This window comes from Triticum urartu, chromosome 6A (genome assembly GCF_056163025.1).
Source record: "Triticum urartu cultivar PI428250 chromosome 6A, HENAU_Tu73, whole genome shotgun sequence".
NCBI lineage: Eukaryota > Viridiplantae > Streptophyta > Magnoliopsida > Poales > Poaceae > Triticum > Triticum urartu.
The window spans coordinates 469,942,189-469,965,671 of record NC_141878.1 but is presented as its reverse complement, the minus strand read 5'-3'; positions in this window follow the sequence as shown (position 1 = coordinate 469,965,671).

The following is a 23,483-nucleotide window of genomic DNA, read 5'->3' as shown; positions in this document are numbered from 1 at the left end:
TTTGCATGATTTGAATGAAACTAACCGAGACCGGCACTGTTTTTAGCAGAACTAACATGGTGTTGTTTTTGTGCAGAAATAAAACTTCTCAGAATGGAAAAAAACTTTCTGGAGATTTTTTATGGAATAAAAGAAAAATACTAGAGCCAAGAACCACCAGAGGGGGTCCCTGGGGGAGCACAACCCACTAGGGTGCCCCCCCCCTCTTGGCACGCCCAGGTGGGTTGTTCCCACCTGGTGGCCCCTTTGACCCTACCTCCAATGCTATAAAATCCTATTTTTAGAGAAAAAATCAGGGTGAAAGAATTGTCATGTTTCACGAGACGGAGCCACCGCCAGCTCCTTTTCTTCATCGGGAGGCCAGATCTGGAGTCCGTTTGGGCCTCCGAAGAGGGGAATCTTCGATCTTCGTCATCACCAACCCTTCTCCATCGCCAATTCCATGATGCTCCCCACCGGGAGTGAGTAATTCCTTAGTAGGCTCGTTGGTCGGTGATGGAGTTGGATGAGATTCATCATGTAATCGAGTTAGTTTTGTTAGGGCTTGATCCCTAGTATCCATTATATATGTTCTGAGATTGATGTTGCTATGACTTTGCCATGCTTAATGCTTGTCACTTTGGGCCCGGGTGCCATGATTCCAGATCTGAACCGTTTATGTTATCATCGTTATATCTATGTTCTAGATATGATATTCCATGTTATAGTCACCTATTACGTGTTATGATCATCAAACCCTGGAGTGACAGTATTCGGGATACTTTCCGGTGATGACAATAATTTGAGGAGTTCATGCATTCACTATGTGTTAATGCTTTGTTTTGGTTCTCTATTAAAAGGAGGCCTTAATATCCCTTAGTTTCCTTATGGGACCCACTGCCATGGGAGGGTAGGACAAAAGATGTCATGCAAGTTCTATCCGTAAGCATGTGTGACTATTTACGGAATACATGCCTACATTATATTTATGAATTGGAGCCAGTTTTGTATCGTCCTAGGTTATGATTGTTATATGATGAATATCATCCAATGAATTCACTGATCCAATGCCTATGAGTTTTTCACATATTGCTCTTGCTAAGTTACTATTGCTATTGTTGTCGGATTACGGGTTCTGGCAAACCCTTGTGAGGTTTGAACTTTGGGTGTGCATGAAGAACCCTCTTCCTAGCTCGCTCACTCAAAGATTCCACGACCTAGCTCGATGAACCCAAAGAACAAGAGACACAGAGGTATACTGGCTCGGGCCACCTCATGGTGTAATACACTACTCCAGTGTGGTGGTGGATTGCCTCGAGGGCTGAGGATGAACTAGTACAGTGGATGAACAGCCTCTGGAGGTGAGGTGTTCTTGGGCTAGATGAGCTGGTGGATGTGAGGATGGAATGGATCCAATCCAAGGTCCTTTGGTTTCTATGGTGGTGGCTAGTCCTATTTACAGAGACCCTGGTCCTCTTCCCAAATGTAGGCGGGAAGGGATCCCACAACGTCCAATTTTGAAGGGAGACAACTAGTACAAGCTATCCTGACAAAAGGTGGTCTTCGCCTGCCAAAGGCTCTGGTAGTGATGCTGCTGTGGGCTCCGTGGTGACCTCCATCCTGCCGTCCTGGCGGTCTTGGTCTTGTTTCACCGATATGGAAACCTTTGCCTGATGCCTCGGGACTCCTCGCCTGTGCTTACCTCCATGGCACCAAAGAGGAAACTGGTGCACTGCCTCGCTGGCGCCATCATGTCCTTGGTCGTCACGGCTCACGTCATGTGAACCTCGCGAGGTGCCCCCTGCATAGATATCTCCACTCCTCGGGAGCCGGCCTAGTGAAGCCGCCCCCAGGGAGGTCTTGGTGTAACACCCACAATGCGGTTATATCTCCCACGTGTCAGGGCACGACTTAGAGGCATAGCCGCATGGTAGGTTTGTCGCAAGGGGGGTAATCTTCACACAATCCCATGTACTGAATAAGAATGGGATAAAGAGTTGGCTTACAATCGCCACTTCAAAAAAATACAAGTTAAACATACATCATCCAGAATACAATCAAGGTCCGACTACAGGACCAAAATAAAAGAAGAAAACCCCAAATGCTAGATCCCTGATCGTCCCAACTGGGCTCCACTACTGATCAACTGGCAACGCAACAACACAACGAACGCGATCTTCATCAAGCTCCCACTTGAGCTCAGTTGCGTCATCTGCACTGGTATCATCGGCACCTGCAACTGTTTGGAAGTATCTGTGAGTCACGAGGACTCAGCAATCTCACACCCGCGAGATCAAGACTATTTAAGCTTATGGGTAGGAAAGGGTAGTGAGGTGGAGCTACAGCAAGCACTAAGCATATATGGTGGCTATCTTACGCAAATAAGAGCGAGAAGAGAAGCAGCGCAACGGTCAAGAAGCTAATAGTGATCAGGAAGTGATCCTAAATCAACTTACGTTCAAGAATAACACGAGAACTGTGTTCACTTCCCGGACCCCGCCGAGAAGAGACCATTAGGGCTACACACGTTGTTGATTCATTTTAATTAAGTTAAGTGCCAAGTTTTCTACAACTGGATATTAACAAATTCCCATCTGCCCATAACCGCGGGCATGGCTTTCAAAAGTTCAAACCCTGCAGGGGAGTCCCAACTTAGCCCATCACAAGCTCTCACGGTCAACGAAGGATATTCCTTCTCCTGGAAAGACCCGATCAGACTCGAAATCCCGGTTACAAGACATTTCGACAATGGTAAAAAAAGTCAAGCAAGACCACCCGATGCGCCGACATCCTGATAGGAGCTGCACATATCTTGTTCTCAGGGCAACATAACCCAAGTTGCCAAGGGACGGTCCCGCATGGTGCTCTAGTTCAGAACAATACTTAGAGAAGCACTGGCCCGGGAGGGTTAAAATAAGATGACCCTCATGTTAATTACTCCCAAGGGAAAGGTATAGGTTGTTAGACAAATGTAAAACCAAGGTTGGGCCTTGTTGGAGGATTTTTATTCAAAGCGAACTATCAAGGGGTTCCCATAACACCCAACCGCGTAAGGAACGCAAAATCAAGGAACATAACACCGGTATGACGGAAACTAGGGAGGCAAGAGTGGAACAAAACACCAGGCATAAGGCCAAGCTTCCACCCTTTACCAAGTGTATAGATGCATTAGTTAAATAAAATATAATAATGATATCCCAATAATATCTATGTTCCAACAAGGAACAAACTTCATCTTCACCTGAGGGGCTGAGCAAAGCGGTAACATAGACAAACAACGGTTTGCTAGGAAAGGTGGGTTAGAGGCTTAACATGGCAATATGGGAGGCATGATATAGCAAGTGGTAGGTAGCGTGGCATAGCAATGGAGCAAACAACTAGCAAGCAAAGATAGAAGTGATTTCGAGGGTATGGTCATCTTGCCTGAGATCCCGCAAGGAAGAAGAACAAGTCCATGAAGAAGACAAATGGACGTAGTCGAACGAATCCTCAAAACCACGGAACGAAACCGAATCTAACGCGAGAAGTAACCCGGAAAGCAGCAAACAACATAGTAAACAACCACCACATAAACATGGCATGATGCGCAAACAAGTATGATGCATTTCCGGTATAAAGAAACATGTCATGGAAAAATGCACAAACAATCCTACAAATTAAGTGGAGCTCAATATGCAACGAGTTGCGTATTGACGACAGCACAATAATTATTTAGTTCTCTCCCGTTTAGGTACTCAAGAAAATTAAATGTTGGTTAGCATGGCAAGGGGTGAAGCATACATAAACTAACTATCTACTCAAGTTTAAATGAGGCTGGAAACAACAAGCAACAATTTCGGAAAATCCCCATATATGATATTTGAATTTGGTACTGTTCTGCCCAAAACACAATTTTAGTGTTATTAAGCATGCAAAGTAATGCCACCATGTTAAACTAGGCATTTTTCTACCCCATTTACATATAAAGTTTATTAAAATCGGAGCTACGGTTATTTAGTTATGAAATAAAGCATTTTAGCATGGCAATAAAGCAAAACAAAGCAAACAAAAAGTTTAAACATTTTTAACATGCATGAAAGTGGCATATTATGAAACTACACAAAATACTAAGCAACTTTCATATATAGAGTTTTTACATGTGATGCTTAGCTTGTGAGTTATGAAATGCATGAAACAAGAGGGCTTTTCTATAAAAACTGTTGTCTATGGAGTATTGACAAAATTCGCGGGACCGGGAAAAAACATAGCGGGCTGAAAGGCTGGGCGCTGGGCTCTCACCATGGGCCATGACCCAGGACTTTGGAGAGGTGCCAGGAGGGGCGCGCTGGGCTGGCGCGGTGCAGCAGAGGAGCGGCTGGGCCTTGGGTCTTGGAGAGGCTGGGCCGGCTCGAGCCATGGCCCGCGCACGTACGACGCGGGCGGGCGGGCGGCTGAGTCCAGCGGTTGCTCACGGCGGCGGCTTGCAGCGCTCGCCGGCGTGAAGGAGGCGGCAGGGTGACGCGGGAATGGGCAGATCCGGCGATGGGGATCCCAGATCCGTGCTAAGGACGGGTTGGTGACGCCGCAACAATGACGACGACTGCGAGCACGGCAGCGAGGTTCATGGTGGCGGCGTGCTGCGAGAGAGAGAGAGAGAGAGAGCTAGGTTCAGGGAGGGAGAGACAGGGATAAGAAGAAGAGGGGCGGCGGTGTAGCAGGCCTGGAGGAACTCCGGTGAGGAAGATCATCGGCGGGGCGGGCTCGTCGGCGCGGCGCTCGGGACGTCCTCCCGATCCAGATCCGATCGAGGGGAGCCCTGCTCCTGGCGGATGCGGGCGAAGGCTCTGGCCCGGGTGGGCCTCGGTTGGGCTAGGTGGGCCGCGGGGCTGGTGGAGGCGCTGGGCGCGACGTGGCAGCGCCTAGTTAGCTGCGCGCGTCGCCGGCAGCGGGGCTGGCCGATGGGGGCGCGACAAGTGGTGGTGGGGGTGCGGCTGGCGCGGAAATGGAGGTGGGCGGCGGCTGGATGATGTTTGGGGGCATGGATTTCAAGGGGAAGGAAGGAGAAGGCCAAAAATGGCATGAGGGGGTCTATATATAGGGAAGGTTTAGGAGGGGGATTAGGAGGGGTTTTTGGACCCTCCGATCGAGATCGAACGGTTTTGAACGCGAGGAGGGGTTAGGTGGGCTGCAGGTGGGCTGTGTAGACATGTTGGGCTGAGAAGAGAGAGAAGCAGAGCATCCTGGCGGCAGTTTCCGGAGACCGAAAAACGTCTGACGGTAGACCGGCTACTATTGCCGATATAGTTTAACGGTTGGGCTATCAAACGAACTCTGAATGCGATGAAATTTGACAGACGGTCTACTCACAACATAACAACAGCGCATGTCAACTCTCAACCCATTCCGAGAACATTTTCTGACCACTTATAAAATACTATTTTGGAGGTGCCGCGGGCACGTGCAAGTGTGTCTGGGCTCAGAACAGACAACGGAAGGAACGGGGAGACTCGGGCGGACGCAAGTTTCAAAAACATGCAGATGCAATGCACATGATGACATGACAAGATGAAATACGCAAGCGAAAGACAAGGCAACAACAGTGAATAACTGGAAGACACCTGGCGCATCGGACTCGGGGCGTCACAACACTCCACCACTACAAGAGGATCTCGTCCCGAGATCTTGGATGGCACCGGAGAGAAAACGAAAGATGAAGAGGTAAAACAAAGTTGCTTCTTTTGACAAATGAGTGAAACCAATGAACCTTGAGAGGTTGAACAAATTGAAAGAAAGAATATAATGAAGATGAACAAAGTTGAAACGCTCCGTTAGAAAACAGAAACAAGGAACATTACTAGAACATTGTAGGTTGAAAGACATAAGACATGGGTTGCAATGGACAGGAAGTAGATGCAAGCACTCCGATTGAAACAAGATGCAAGACTTGATAAGACGAAAAGAACTTGAGCAGATGACACAACACTCCGGTTGAATGTATAAGCAAGGGAAAGAACATGATCTTCACAATCCGAGATGATGAGTGAAAAGAGCAACATCGCAATGCCTCTGGAACGAAAGAATAGAAGTTGGATCATTGGAAATGAAAGAATTGAGAATAAAATGACAACTTCTGCCACAAATGAGCTTGGAAGGCACCCTTCCAAGAGGGTTATAATGGAGTTGTTGCAAAACAGACAACGAAACGAAAAAGCTTGTAGTGGGTTTAAGGAAAAACTTCTCAAAATTATGAGGTGGAATTCTGCCACTAACGGAAACAATTGCTTGCTCGAGAGCAACAAGAGAATGAAAACTTCTTTCATCACGAGAATAGGAGGAAACTTGGATTATTTATAAGCACCACAATAGCAACATTCCTTAGGCAAGGCTTTAGGTGAAATATAATCCAAGATATCTCCAACGAAGAGATTGATTGGTTGAAAAGGTCTCTTGAACGAAGAGAAAATGATGGATTTAGAATATGTCCTTCTTGACATTTCAGAATCGTGAAACAACGAAGGGAAATTGTCAAGAATGACATAACACCACCTCAAAAGATGAGATATGAAAGCATTGCACTTCAGAATGCAACATGAATAATGCTTGAACTCCTCAAAACAAGACATGTGTTGAACACCATGTTTAATTTAGAGTATAACTTGGTGGATCTTAACTCCGAGAGAAATCTTGAAGAATAATTGAAGAATGAAAGAAAGCCTTGACGAACCACCAAGTTGAGCCATCGTGAGAACTCCGGTAACAAAATGATGATAAAAAGAAAGAGAAGTTGAAAACACAAGGTGAAGCCTTTTAATGATTTAGATGGATCTTCGCGATGATATAATCGAGAGAGCTTGGAACTCCGGGAAAAGAAAAGATGAAACAATTGAAACCGAGAATTTGATGAACCTCTGGAATAAGGAATTGAATATACTCGATGAAACAAGAATAAGAATTACACTATGCTTATCCTTCATCAATTTAGATTGATGACAAGCAATGGATTAGACATGCTACTTATTCTCGTAGAAAGGATTAAGATAGATATAGTGCAAACTTGAGGAGGTCTTCAACGATCCGCCGGTAGGATTTGGAAAGAACGAATGAATCTGTATGATAACGAAGGAAGAGAACTCTTGAATGAACCACCGTAAGAATTGAACAAGAAAGCAGCAAAGGCACAATTCATTGGGAAGAATATGAAGAACGAATGAAGATACTTGAGGGGATTTAGATACAAGTGAACGAAGAGATCCCGAGCTGATTAGAGAATATTTGAATGATGCACCGGTAAGATTTGGAGAACAAGAGCTGAAAGCTGGAATGAATAATTCTAGGATGATGGGCTCCGGAGAATCAAGCAGAAAAGACTCTTGAATTGCTCCGTATGGGTGAAAAGAATTCTCACAATCGAAACCAATTATGAGTGGATGGCATCAAGCTATAGCCACGAATCTTTGGAAGAACAGGTAAGAATTTAAGAGGAACTCTTCTTTGGTCTTCAAAATTCGAGAATGACAGTAAGAAACACCACCTTGAGTTGTTGAGGCACTCCGGAATGGAAATTAGAAAGGTTGAACCAATGATGCAAAGAATGTGAAAGATCTTGGAGAAGGCATTTGACTGATGATAACTCATTCTTACGTCAAACTTGGAAAATGAATTTGAGAGTAATTCCCAGAAAATTAGATGAGTCAGGTAAGATCCTGGGAAAAGACCTGTGGGTTAGGGCCCAGTCAAAAGATACACCATTGAAATGGTTACTTGAAAAGGAGATTGACCCGGTTGATTTAAATGGCTTGAATGAGATAACATAATCAAAAGAACTTGAACGAATGCAGAGTGGAAACACGATTCTTCGAGGTATCTTCAGCACTCCGGAACAATTGAATAACGAGAAGTGGATGATTAAGAGGTGCACCGGCATGAGAAAACATTTGAAACGAGAAAAGGATATGATTGACAAGGCTTGAATTGAATCCACCAGTGAAGAAAAGAGAACGAAGAATGATAAACTTGAAGCTCCGTTAGTATCTTCCTGAGAATCACCGGATAAGAGCATTGGCGGAAAAGAATGGAGGGATTCCCCATCAATAAAAGGACACTTGAATAAGAAATCAGAGTCCTTAAAGGAAAAGGGGTGGGAGGGTGGGAAAACAAAGGCATCTTGGGACGAATGAAATGAACACCGTTGAGAAGAACTGATAATTAATCTAGCAGAAATTGAAAGGATATGATTAACTTGGAGAGAAAGCACACCGGTTGAAAAGGATTGACATGAAAAACTCGATGTTCAACAAGCATTAGCACCCACATAGAAATATGAGAACACCGCCTAGAAAAGGTATGGAATCCACATTTGACTTTGAAGCAACTCGAATACCACAAACCAAAACAAAACAAAGGATTGGCTTGCAAAATAAGCCGGAAACAAACATATGATGGACCTCAAATCGTATCATGTGTCTGTTGGAAAGATATTCTAGGAGCTACTTGAATTCCCACTTATAAACTCCCGAAATTTTCTGGTTATGCAATCAGGTGTTGGGGATATAGGGGAAGCATAATATCTCACCCAAACTAGAAAATCCTACATCCAGTTGTATCCATCCTTCAACACATAACCAAGAAACATTCGGAAATCATGTATCTCAACTTTCGAAAAGCATCCGTTATACAAGTTATGGCAATACTCCTGAACTCCCACCCCAGTACTGGGTGGCGTCGTGGTTATCTCACCAACAACTGCATAAAAGAGATTTTCGATGTCGGCGAACTCAGGTATTCCAGAACTGCAACGATAAAATTGTGATGACAACACCTCGGAGCTCAACTCCCCGGGACACTGCCACAACCCCTAAATGTCAGGAGGCACCAAGAACAATGTTCCTGTCACAAGACTATCGGAATGATTCCAAGATAACTGCATGATCCTAAAAAAATCATGAAATTTGAGGAGAGAAGAGTCAAAACTCTACGTCAGGAGGCCTTACCAGAGCGACGAAGGGACTGAGGAGTAAAAAGAATCCTACTCTCCGATATATATAATCCTAAGACTCAAAACATTTTGTTCTAGACTCAACAACATCAGCAATTTGATCAAGCAGGGGGCTCCTAAGTCGGGAAAGGATCTGATTACCAACTTGTAACACCCACAATGCGGCTATACCTCCCACGTGTCGGGGCATGACTTAGAGGCATAGCGTCATGGTAGGTTTATCGCAAGAGGTGTAATATTCATACAATCCCATATACTGAATAAGAATGGGATAAAGAGTTGGCTTACAATCGCCACTTAACACAAATACAAGTTAAACATACATCATCCAGAATACAATCAAGGTCCGACTACGGAACCAAAATAAAAGAAGAAAACCCCAAATGCTAGATCCCCGATCGTCCCAACTGGGCTCCACTACTGATCAACTGGCAACGAAACAACACAACGAACGCGATCTTCATCGAGCTCCCACTTGAGCTCAGTTGCGTCATCTGCACTGGTATCATCGGCACCTGCAACTGTTTGGAAGTATCTGTGAGTCACGAGGACTCAGCAAGCTCACACCCGCGAGATCAAGACTATTTAAGCTTATGGGTAGGAAAGGGTAGTGAGCTGGAGCTGCAGCAAGCACTAAGCATATAGGGTGGCTAACTTACGCAAATAAGAGCGAGAAGAGAAGCAACGCAACGGTCGAGAAGCTAATAGTGATCAAGAAGTGATCCTAAATCTACTTACGTTCAAGCATAACACGAGAACCGTGTTCACTTCCCGGACCCCGCCAAGAAGAGACCATCACGGCTACACACGCTGTTGATTCATTTTAATTAAGTTAAGTGTCAAGTTTTCTACAACCAGATATTAACAAATTCCCATCTGCCCATAACAGCGGCACGGCTTTCGAAAGTTCAAACCCTGCAGGGGTGTCCCAACTTAGCCCATCACAAGCTCTCACGGTCAAACAAAGGATATTCCTTCTCCCGGAAAGACCCGATCAGACTCGGAATCCCGGTTACAAGACATTTCGACAATGGTAAAACAAGACTAGCAAGACCACCCGATGCGCCGACATCCCGATAGGAGCTGCACATATCTCGTTCTCAGGGCAACACCGGATAAGCTAAGCATACATGTACCAACATAACCCAAGTTGCCAAGGGACGGTCCCGCACGGTGCTCTAACATGAGAAGTAACCTGGAAAGCAGCAAACAACATAGTAAACAACCACCACATGAACATGGCATGATGCGCAAACAAGTATGATGCATGTCCGGTATAAAGAAACATGGCATGGCAAAATGCACAAACAATCCTACAAATTAAGTGGAGCTCAATATGCAACGAGTTGCATATTGACGACACCACAATAATTATTTAGTTCTCTCCCAATTAAGTACTCAAAAAATTAAATGTTGGTTAGCATGGCAAGGGGTGAAGCATACATAAACTAACTATCTAGTCAAGTTTAAATGAGGCCGGAAACAACAAGCAACAATTCCGAAAAATCCCCATATACAATATTTGAATTTGGTACTGTCCTTCCATAAACACAATTTTAGAGTTATTAAACATGCAAAGTAACGCCACCATGTTAAACTAGGCATTTTTCTACCCCATTTACATATAAAGTTTATTAAAATCGGAGCTACGGTTGTTTAGTTATGAAATAAAGCATTTTAGCATGGCAATAAAGAAAAACAAAGCAAACAACAAGTTTAAACATTTTTAACATGCATGAAAGTGGCCTATTATGAAACTACAAAAATTTCTAAGCAACTTTCATATATAGAGTTTTTACATGTGCTGCTTAGTTTGTGAGTTATTAAATGCATGAAACAAGAGGGTTTTTCTGTAAAAACTGTTGTCTATGGAGTATTGGCAAAATTCACAGGACCAGGAAAAAAACATAGTGGGCTGAAAGGCTGGGCACTGGGCTCTCACCATGGGCCATGGCCCAGGACTGTGGAGAGGTGCCAGGAGGGGCGCGCTGGGCAGGCGCGGTGCAGCAGAGGACCGGTTGGGCCTTCGGTCTTGGAGAGGCTGGGCCGGCTCGAGCCGCGGCCCACGCACGCACGACGCTGGCGGGCGGGCGGCTGGGTCTAGCGGTTGCTCGCGGCGGCGGCTTGCAGCGCTTGCCGGCATGAAGGAGGCGGCAGCGCGACGCGCAGGAGGCCGGGGACGCGGGAATGGGCAGATCCGACGATGGGGATCCCGGATCCAGCCGAAGGACGGGTTGGTGACGCGGTAACGACAACGACTGTGAGCACGGCGGCGACGTTCGTGGCGGCGGCGGCGTGCTGCGAGAGAGAGAGCTAGGTTCAGGGAAGGAGAGACAGGAAGAAGAAGAAGAGGGGCGGTGGTGTAGCGTGCCTGGAGGAACTCCGATGAGGAAGATCGCCAGCGGGGCGGGCTCGCCGGCGCGGCGCTCAGGACTTCCTCCATATCCAGATCCAATCGAGGGGAGCCCTGCTCCTGGCGGCTGCGGGCGAAGGCTCTGGCCCGAGCGGGCCTCGATTGGGCCAGGTGGGTCGCAGGGCTGGTGGAGGCGCTGGGCGCGACGTGGCAGCGCCTAGTTGGCTGCGCGCGTTGCCGGTGGCGGGGTTGGCCGATGGGGCACGACAATTGGCGGTGGGGGTGCGGCCGGCACGGAAATGGAGGTGGGCGGCGGCTGGATGATGTTTAGGGGCACGGATTTCAAGGGGGGGGAAGGAGAAGGCCAAAATGGCATGAGGGGGTCTATATATAGGGAAGGTTTAGGGTTAGGGGGGATTAGGAGGGGTTTTTGGACCCTCCGATCAAGATTGAATGGTTTCGGACGCGAGGAGGGGTTAGGTGGGCTGCAGGTGGGCTATGTAGACATGCTGAGCTAAGAAGAGAGAGAAGCAGAGCAGCCCGGTGGCAGTTTCCGGAGACCGGAAAACGTCCGACGGTAGACCGGCTACTATTGCCGCTATAGTTTAACGGTTGGGCTATCAATTGAACTCCGAATGCGATGAAATTTGACAGACGGTCTACTGACAACATAACAACACTGCATGTCACCTCTCAACCCATTCCGAGAACATTTTCCTGCCACTTATAAAATACTATTTCGGAGGTGCCGCGGGCGCGTGCAAGTGTGTCTGGGCTCAAAACGGGCAACGGAAGAAACCGGGAGACCCGGGCGGATGCAAGTTTCAAAAACATGCAGATGCAGTGCACATGATGACATGACAAGATACAACATGCAAGCGAAAGACAAGGCAAAAACAGCGAATAACTGGGACACCTGGTGCATCGGTCTCGGGGCGTCACACTTGGTGTCGTCCGCCTCGCGAGGCTTGGCCCCTCGCGAGGGTCTTGAGTTGTTGCTGCCGAAGCTGGGGCGAACCGGGCCGTTGGTTGAGCCACGCCATGGGCCGCAGGTAGGCAAGTCTGGGCACCCCCATTCCCAGAACGCCAACAGTAGCCCCTGATACGTCTCCAACGTATATATAATTTTTGATTGTTCCATGCTATTATATTATCAACCCTGGATGTTTTATATGCATTTATATTCTATTTTATATGATTTTTGGGACTAACCTATTAACCTAGAGCCCAGTGCCAGTTTCTGTTTTTTCCTTGTTTTTGAGTTTTGCAGAAAAGGAATACCAAACGGAGTCCAATTGACGTACCAATTTTTGATGATTTTTTATGGACCAAAAGAAGCCCCCAGAGTAAAATAGTTGGGCCAGAAGAGTCTCGAGCCGTCCACGAGATAGGAGGGTGAGCCCAGGGGGTAGGGCGCGCCCTCCACCCTCATGGACGACTCCGAGACCCCCCTGATGTGAGACAAACGCCAAAAATTCCTATAAATACAGAAACCTCCAAAAAATAACCTAGATCGGGAGTTCCACCGCCAGAGGCCACTGTAGCCACCAAAAACCAATCTAGACCCGTTCCGGCACCCTGTCGGAGGGGGGAATCCCTCTCCGATGGCCATCTTCATCATCCCGGCGCTCTCCATGATGAGGAGGGAGTAGTTCACCCTCGGGGCTGAGGGTATGTACCAGTAGCTATGTGTTTGATCTCTCTCTCTCTCATGTTCTTGATTTGGTACGATCTTGATGTATCGCGAGCTTTGCTATTATAGTTGGATCTTATGATGTTTCTCCCCCTCTACTCTCTTGTAATGGACTGAGTTTTCCCTTTGAAGTTATCTTATCGGATTGAGTCTTTAAGGATTTGGGAACACTTGATGTATGTCTTGCATGTGCTTATCTGTGGTGACAATGCGATATCACGTGATCCACCTGATGTATGTTTTGGTGATCAACTTGAGAGTTCCGTGACCTCATGAACTTATGCATAGGGGTTGGCACAAGTTTTCGTCTTGACTCTCCGGTAGAAACTTTGGGGCACTCTTTGAAGTTCTCTGTGTTGGTTGAATAGATGAATATGAGATTGTGTGATGCATATCGTATAATCATACCCACGGATACTTGAGGTGACATTGGAGTATCTAGGTGACTTTAGGATTTTGGTTGATTTGTGTCTTAAGGTGTTATTCTAGTACGAACTCTATGATAGATTGGATGGAAAGAATAGCTTCGTGTTATTTTACTACGGACTCTTGAATAGATCGATCAGAAAGAATAACTTTGAGGTGGTTTCGTACCCTACAATAATCTCTTCGTTTGTTCTCCGCTATTAGTGACTTCGGAGTGAATCTTTGTTGCATGTTGAGGGATAGTTATATGATCCAATTATGTTATTATTGTTGAGAGAACTTGCACTAGTGAAAGTATGAACCCTAGGCCTTGTTTCAACACATTGCAATACCGTTTTTGCTCAGTTTTATCATTAGTTACCATGTTGTTTTTATATTTTCAGATTACAAAAACCAATATCTACCATCCATATTGCACTTGTATCACCATCTCTTCGTCGAACTAGTGCACCTATACAATTTACCATTCTATTGGATGTGTTGGGGACACAAGAGACTCTTCGTTATTTGGTTGCAGGGTTGCTTGAGAGAGGCCATCTTCATCCTATGCCTCCCCACGGATTGATAAACCTTAGGTCATCGACTTGAGGGAAACTTGCTAGTGTCCTACAAACCTCTGCACTTGGAGGCCCAAGAACGTCTACAAGAAGAAGGTTCTGTAGTAGACATCAACCTCTTTTCTGGCGCCGTTGCCGGGGAGGTTAGCACTTGAAGGTATATCTTTAGATCTTTCAATCGAATCTTTTAGTTTCTTGATTTATCACTAGTTTAGTCTATAAAACAAAACTACAAAAAATGGAATTTAGGATACCTCATATGCTTCATCTTTTTATTGTCTTTCATGAAAATAAGGATTCCGATAATTGTGCTAAAGTGTTAGAAGAAGAATGCATTAAAATGTTTGGCACTAAATATTTGAATGATGAGCATGATTGCAATGTTGTTAGTACGAACTCTTTGAATATCCGTAGTACTAATGATGATTGCACTAGTCATGACAAAAATGTCTCTTATAAGCATGTCAATTTTTGTGGAGTGAATAGGGCTTGCAAGTACACATTAAATAGGGAAGATAGATTTTGCAAGACGCATAAGTATTTAGAAACTAAATGGTTGCAAGAAAGGCAAGATGTTTGTGCTGAAAATTTAAATTTTCTTAGCCATCCTTGTGAAATTTGCAATGAACGTGGTTATTTAAATACCCAATGCAAGTTGTTTCATGATCGAATCGTGTCCAAAAATTGTGATGACTTGATTTCCCTTGCACATCATAATGAACTTAGTTTGCTTCTGGGTTATGAAGAAATGAAACATATAACTAAGGATATTCCAGAATTTGCCCTCGATAATGTTCTTGGTGTTGATCTAGAGGAAATTTATATGTATTGTGCGGTGAATTGCGTTGAAAATCCTTATATTGCCAATTACATAAAGACAATAAAACAAATAGAAAATTAAGAGAATACTAATGAAAGGGAAGAGACTTCCCAATATCCTCCTATTATTTCTTATGATGAATCAGGTAACGAGGAGGAGCCTTCTATTCAACCAATCTCACTAATAAGGAGCTCCAAAAGAGGATTAAACCCACACATGATGTGGAAAAGGAAAAGAAACGACGGAGAAGCAAAGGTAAAAAGGCATCCCTCTCAAATGATGTTTCTCCTACTACTCATTGTGATGATATTAGTTGCTATAATATTGGTGCTATCCATACTATTAATGATGAGAGTGATTATGCTTATGATATGAAAAGGCCCAAGCTTGGGGATGCTATGTTTGATGAAAATGACATGTTTGAGAATTTATTTTCTGCAATTAATGTTTGTCCCAAGCTTGGGGATGATATGTTTTATGAATATGATATTTTTAACCTCCCAAGTTTTGATATGCAAATTTATTATGATGATAGCATGCCTCCTATTTATGATGATTATATTGATGAAAGTGGGTTTGGAAGAGTGTAAACTTTAGGAAGTAATGATCCCACTATTTTGGAGAGTGTTGAATCTTATTGTGACAATTACTAAAGTGGATTTGGAGAGGTTGTGACTTTATTTAGTAATTATTCCACTATCTTGGAAGAGGTTTCAATCGATTATGATGAGAACAAAGTGGTTACTTATGAAAATTATTGTGATGATACTTATGCTATAAAAAGTAGTGATGATTATATTTATAAAACTTGTAATGATTATGATTACCCTTTTCTGAATTTTATTCTTTCAATGTGGAAACGGTTTACAATATTCAAGTTTCTTATGATACTCTCACTATTCCAAATGAGAAATTTTTTGCTTATGTGGAGAGTAGTAAATTTTTTATGCTTGTAGATCATGAAAAGAATGCTTTATGTGATGGTTAAATTGTTGAATTCATTCATGATGCTACTGAAAATTATTATGAGGGGGGAACATATGCTTGTAGGAATTGCAATAATATCAAGTTTCCTCTCCATGTGCTTAAAGTTTTAAAGTTATGCTTGTTTTGCCTTCCTATGCTAGTTGATTATTGTTCCCATAAGTTGTTTAATCACAAAATACCTATGCATAGGAATTGGGTTAGACTTAAATGTTCTAGTCATATTCTTCATGATTCTCTCTTTATGTTTCAGTTCTTATCTTTTATGTGAGCATCATGGAAATCATCATGCCTAGCTAGGGGCGTCAAACGATAGCGCTTGTTGAGAGGCAACCCAACTTTATTTTTGTCCTTTGCTTTTTGATCATGTTTAGTAATAAATAATTATCTAGCCTCTATTTAGATGTGGTTTTATTATTTTAATTAGTGTTTGTGCCAAGTAGAACCTTTGGGAAGACTTGGGGGAAGTTTTTGCGATCTTGCTGTAAAAAACAGAAACTTTAGCGCTCACGAGATTTGCTGCCATTTTTTATTGGAGAGTGCGATTAGGTTGATTATTTTTGCAGATGATTCATAGACAAATTCCTCAGGTCCACCAATTTATTTCAGAATTTTTGGAGTGACATAAGTGTTCTAAACCTACAGATTACTACAGACTGTTCTGTTTTTGACAGATTCTGTTTTCATTGTGTTGTTTGCTTATTTTGATGAATCTATGAGTACGGAGGGTATGAACCATAGAGAAGTGGGAGTACATTATATATTATACCAATATGAATTTAGAATGATTTCACAATAGTACCTAAGTGGTGATTTATTTTCTTATACTAACAGAGCTTACGAGTTTTCTGTTAAGTTTTGTGTTGGGAAGTTTTCAAGTTTTGGGTAAAGATTCGATGGAATATGGAATAAGGAGTGGCAAGAGCCTAAGATTGGGGATGAAAATGGCACCCCAAGGTAATATTCAAGGACAACCAAGAGCCTAAATTTGGGGATGCCCCGGATGGCATCCCCTCTTTCGTCTTCATTCATCGGTAACTTTACTTGGAGCTACACTTTTATTCACCACATGATATGTGTTTTGCTTGGAGCGTCATTTTATTTTCTTTTGTTTTGTGTGCTGTTTGAATAAAATACCAATATATGAAATTATTAAATGTTAGAGACTCTTCACATAGTTGCATAATTATTCGACTACTCATTGATCTTCACTTATGTCTTTCAGAGTAGTTTGTCATTTGCTCTAGTGCTTCACTTATATCCTTTTAGAGCACGTCGGTGCTTTTATTTTGAAGAAATTGTTGAACTATCATGCTTCACTTATATTATTTTGAGAGTACTAAATAGCATGGTAATTTTTTCTGGTTATGAAACTAGTCCTAATATGATGGGCATCCAAGAGGGGTATAATAAAAACTTTCATATAAAGTGCATTGAATACTATGAGAAGTTTGATGCTGGATGATTGTTTTGAGACATGAGGATGGTGATATTAGAGTCATGCTAGTTAAGTAGTTGTGAATTTGAGAAATACTTGTGTTGAGGTTTGCAAGTCTCGTAGCATGCACGTATGGTAACTGTTGTGTGACAAATTTGAAGCATGAGGTGTTTCTTTGATTGTCTTCCTTATGAGTGGCAGTCGGGGATGAGCGATGGTCTTTTCCTACCAATATATCCCCCTAGGAGCATGCGCGTAATGCTTGGTTTTTGATGACTTGTAGATTTTTGCAATAAGTATGTGATTTCTTTATGACTAATGTTGAGTTCATGGATTATACACACTCTCACCCTTCCATCATTGCTAGCCTCTTCGGTACCGTGCATTGCCCTTTCTCACCTCGAGAGTTGGTGCGAACTTCGCCGGTGCATCCAAACCCCGTGATATGATACGCTCTGTCAAACATAAACCTCCTTATATCTTCCTCCAAACAGCCACCATACCTACCTATTATGGCATTTCCATAGCCATTCTGAGATATATTGCCACGCAACTTTCCACCGTTCCGTTCATCATGACACACATCATCATTGTCATATTTCCATGCATGATCATGTAGTTGACATCGTATTTGTGGTAAAGCCACCATGCATAATTTATCATACATGTCACTCTTTATTCATTGCTCATCTCGGTACACCGCCGGAGGCATTCATATAGAGTCATACTTTGTTCTAATATCGAGTTGTAATCTTTGAGTTGTAAATGAATAGAAGTGTGATTACCATCACTAATAGAGCATTGTCCCGGGAAAAAAAGGAAGGGACAAAAAAAAGAAAGGCCAAATAAAAAAGAAAAGAAATAAAAGGGACAATGCTACTATCCTTTTTTCCACACTTGTGCTTCAAAGTAGCACCATGATCTTTATGATAGAGAGTCTCTTGTTTTTTCACTTTCATATACTAGTGGGAACTTTTCATTATAGAACTTGGCTTGTATATTCCAACAATGGGCTTCCTCAAATGCCCTAGGTCTTTGTGAGCAAGTAAGTTGGATGCACACCCATTTAGTTTCTTTTGTTGAGCTTTCATACATTTATAGCTCTAGTGCATCCGTTTCATGGCAATCCCTACTCCTTGCATTGACATCAATTGATGGGCATCTCCCTAGCTCGTTGATTAGTCGCGTCGATGTGAGACTTTCTCCTTTTTTGTCTTCCCCACACAACCCCCATCATTATATTCTATTCCACCCATAGTGCTATGTCCATGGTTCACGCTCATGTATTGTGTGAAAGTTGAAGAAAGTTTGAGATTACTAAAGTATGAAACAATTGCTTGGCTTGTCATCGGGGTTGTGCATGATGGGAGCATTTTTGTGTGACGAAAATGAAGCATAGCCAAACTATATGATTTTGTAAGAATAAGCTTTCTTTGGCCATGTTATTTTGAGAAGACATGACTGCTTAGTTAGTAAGCTTGAAGTATTATTATTTTTATGTCAATATTAAACTTTTGTCTTGAATCTTATGGATCTGAATATTCTTGCCACAATAAAGAGAATTACATGGATAAATATGTTAGGTAGCATTCCACATCAAAAAATCTGTTTTTATCATTTACCTACTCGAGGACGAGCGGGAACTAAGCTCTGCTTGATACGTCTCCAACATATCTATAATTTTTTATTGTTCCATGCTATTACATTATCAACCTTGGATGTTTTATATGCATTTATATGATATTTTATATGATTTTTGGGACTAACCTATTAACCTAGAGCCCAGTGCCAGTTTCTGTTTTTCCTTGTTTTTGAGTTTTACAGAAAAGGAATACCAAACGGAGTCCAATTGACGTGCCAATTTTTGATGATTTTTTATGGACCAAAAGAAGCCCCCGAGGTAAAATAGTTGGGCCAGAAGAGCCCCGAGCTGTCCACGAGATAGGAGGGTGATCCCAGGGGGTAGGGCGCGTCCTCCACCCTCGTGGGCGACTCGGAGACCCCCCTGACGTGAGACCAACGCCAAAAATTCCTATAAATACATAAACCTCTACAAAATAACCTAGATTGGGAGTTCCGCCGCCAGAAGCCTCCGTAGCCACCGAAAACCAATCTAGACCCGTTCCGGCACCCTGGCTTGTTCCCGACGCCAAAACCTCTTATATATACCCAAACTTCTAGATCATAACTTGGATCGGGAGTTCCGCCGCCACAAGCCTCCGTAGCCACCGAAAACCAATCTAGACCAGTTCCTGCACCCTGTCGGAGGGGGAATCCCTCTCCGGTGGCCATCTTCATCATCCCGGTGCTCTCCATGATGAGGAGGGAGTATTTCACCCTCGGGGCTGAGGGTATGCACCAGTAGCTATGTGTTTGATCTCTTTGTCTTTCTCTCTCTCTCTTGTGTTCTTGATTCGGCACGATCTTGATGTATCGCGAGCTTTGCTATTATAGTTGGATCTTATGATGTTTCTCCCCCTCTACTCTCTTGTAATGGAGTGAGTTTTCCTTTGAAGTTATCTTATCGGATTGAGTCTTTAAGGATTTGAGAACACTTGATGTATGTCTTGCATTTGCTTATCTGTGGTGACAATGGGATATCATGTGATCCACTTGATGTATGTTTTGGTGATCAACTTGCGAGTTCCGTGACCTCGTGAACTTATGCATAGGGGTTGGCAAACGTTTTCGTCTTGACTCTCCGGTAGAAACTTTGGGGCACTCTTTGAAGTTCTTTATGTTGGTTGAATAGATGAATATGAGATTGCGTGATGCATATCGTATAATCATACCCACAGATACTTGAGGTGACATTGGAGTATCTAGGTGACATTAGGGTTTTGGTTGATTTGTGTCTTAAGGTATTATTCTAGTACAAACTTTATGATAGATTGAACGGAAAGAATAGCTTCGTGTTATTTTACTATGGACTCTTCAATAGATCGATCAGAAAGAATAACTTTTAGGTGGTATCGTACCCTACAATAATCTCTTTGTTTGTTCTCTGCTATTAGTGACTTCGGAGTGACTCTTTGTTGCATGTTGAGGGATAGTTATATGATCCAATTATGTTATTATTGTTGAGAGAACTTGCACTAGTGAAAGTATGAACCCTAGGCCTTGTTTCAACACATTGCAATACCGTTTTCGCTCACTTTTATCATTAGTTACCTTGTTGTTTTTATATTTTCATATTACAAAAACCTATATCTACCATCCATATTGCACTTGTATCACCATCTCTTTGCCGAACTAGTGCACCTATACAATTTACCATTGTATTGGGTGTGTTGGGGACACAAGAGACTCTTTGTTATTTGGTTGCAGGGTTGATTGAGAGAGGCCATCTTCATTCTATGCCTCCCACGGATTGATAAACCTTAGGTCATCCACTTGAGGGAAATTTGCTACTGTCCTACAAACCTCTGCACTTGGAGGCCCAACAACGTCTCTAAGAAGAAGGTTGTGTAGTAGACATCAGCCCCCGGGCCCAACGAGCGCTTGAACTTGGCTTCGAGGCGAAGCCAAAGGGCAAGTGCGGAGCGTCGCGGGCCCCAACCGCCTGCAGCCTTGATTGACATGTGGCCATTGGTGGTACGCGGGTGCCTTCGCTTCCCCACGTGGCCTCGGAAACCGTTCAACTTGACGAAACCCTGCTGGATGCAGAAGGAAACCATCATTACCTACGATCGTGGAGGCCGGCGGTTGGCCTCCTTCTGGCTATAAATGAGGAGGGGGTGGAGTCCCCGTTGCTCATCTCATTCTCCATGCCGCCTGCTTCTTCTTCTTCCTCCTCGTCTCTCCGTCTTGTCGTGACACTCATGGCACAAATAAGGAGGTTCTCCACCGCTGAGAAAGGAAAAAGCCCCAGCGAAGAGCAAGGGCCAGTTCCACCGAAGAAGAGGTTGGTTCGCTCCCGCGACATCGTCGTGAAGCAGGAGGTGATGAGGCCTTGGTACGAGGGGCCTCCTCCTGGCTACCCTTTGCCCTTGTACGCCCAAGCGCAAGGCTCCGAAGGAGGAGGCAGCGCCCCGCACCACTCGCGCCACGGCCGCGGTGGCCAGGTTGTGGTGGCACGTGCCGCTGGCCCACGAACTCATGTCGAGGGCTCCTCGCACAAGCTCGTGGTGTGGGCTGTGATGCCACCATGCACGTGGATCAGATTCCCGCAGTTCTTCGCTAGAGATATGCCTCCGAGAGGGCCGCTCGAGCTGTGGTTGCAGCATGCCAAGTGCAACACCCCGGCTACAGGGGTGGAGGTCGAGGTCGTCTCCCCGGGCAAGATCTTCATGACCCGTGGATGGGGCAAGGTCACCCGCGCTTGCCGCGTGGAGGGGGCCCTTGCCATCCACTTCGAGTATGATGGCACCTCCACGATGTTCTTCAAGGTATTTGACGAGGAAGGCCGTCGCCTGGAGTGCTGCCCTAGAGGGGGCCGCCAGGATGGCGCGGCAGCGGGCATCGAGCCTGCCCCGACCCTGCCGGTAGTCCCACCAGCAGCAGCGATGGCCCCTGGGAGTCCAGCGACTCTCCTGAGCTTGACGAGACTCCGGAGATGAGTGACAACAGCTACATGCCCCCGAGCTCTCGCCGTGCCCGGAGCACAGCAATGGCATCTGCTCGTCGTCGTTGGTGATCTGGACGGGGTTGGCGTCCGCCCCACATGGCCCACTGTTTATGATGGCATCGGCGACGATGTTTGTAGGTATGACCCCTAGAAGCCTTCTTCTTTTGTTCCCTACAAGGAATCGAGATGAACCTCGTGGGGGTGTGTAAAGAATCTGTAGTGCTTTTGTGCCGATATTACTCCCTGTCGGCGTCAAAACCGGCGGATCTCGGGTAGGGGGTCCCGAACTATGTGTCTAAGGCGGATGGTAACAGGAGGCAGGGGGCAGGATGTTTTACCCAAGTTCGGGCCCTCTTGATGGAGGTAAAACCCTACGTCCTGCTTGATTATTCTTGATAATATGAGTAGTACAAGAGTTGATCTACCACGAGATCGGAGAGGCTGAACCCTAGAAGCTAGCCTATGGTATGATTGTATGTTGTCCTACAGACTAAAACCCTTCGGTTTATAGTGACACCGGAGGGGGCTAGGGTTACACAAGGTCGGTTACAAAGGAGGAGATATACATATCCGTATTGCCTAGCTTGCCTTCCACGCCAAGTAGAGTCCCATCCGGACATGGGACGAAGTCTTCAATCTTGTGTCTTCGTAGTCCAACAGTCCGGCCAAAGGATATAGTCCGGCTGTCCGGAGACCCCCTAATCCAGGACTCCCTCAGTAGCACCTGAACCAGGCTTCAATGACGATGAATCCGGTGCGCAGTGTTGTCTTCGGCATTGCAAGGAGGGTTCCTCTCCAAATTTCGAACGTTTGTCAAGTAGTGTCCGGTACCATAAATGTTGGGCTTCTTGGCTTTTGCGCCCAATAAGGGCTATCTTCCACGCGTTGAATGAATACGAGGAGCCAGGGCATTTTTACATTTGCCCCCCTAGACAGATAAATAAATTGTCTATTAAAGGGATGGGGATTCTTAGATCCAATCCATACCATCCTCCCCCAGCGAGAATTCATCGGAGCGTGCTTCGGAAAGATCCACTCCAGCATGGCCGACCTTCGCAGCTCCTCCTCCTGCCCCCGTAGCCCTATGCCCGGTGATTGGGAGAGGTGTTCTGTCCCACACAGTCGATTAGTCGAGCTGCAGACCAAGGGATTTCTCCCTCCAGTGTATATGGTTCCCGTCCAAGCCGGCCTCGCTACCTACAATGGCGGGGAGCAAGCGGAGAGCTTCCCCAGCCCCTCGACGGGGGAGCGGGTATGCCTTGTTCCTTACTTATTAAGGGGACTCGGATTTCCAATTCATCCGTTCCTCCGCCGGCTCCTGGAGTTTTACAGCCTCCAACTGCATAATTTCACCCCTGCTTCCATTTTACACATCACCGGCTATGTTGCCCTCTGCGAGTTATTCTTGGGCTGCGAGGCTCATTTCAAGCTGTGGAAAAGGTTATTTTGCCTCGTCCCTCGCACACAGAAGGGGTCACTTTATCAAGTGGGCGGAGCCAAAATATGGTGCATCGCCGAAACCGGATACCTGTCTGGTACGCCGAAGAAGACGTCCGAAGACTGGCCTTCGGAATGGTTTTATATGGAGGACGTCCCCCTTCCGGACCCTGTTCGGCGGTGTCTTCCTGAGTTCAGCAATGCTCCTCTGAAGAAACGCCAAAGTTGGTGCCCACGGAGCCCCCAGGAGGAAGA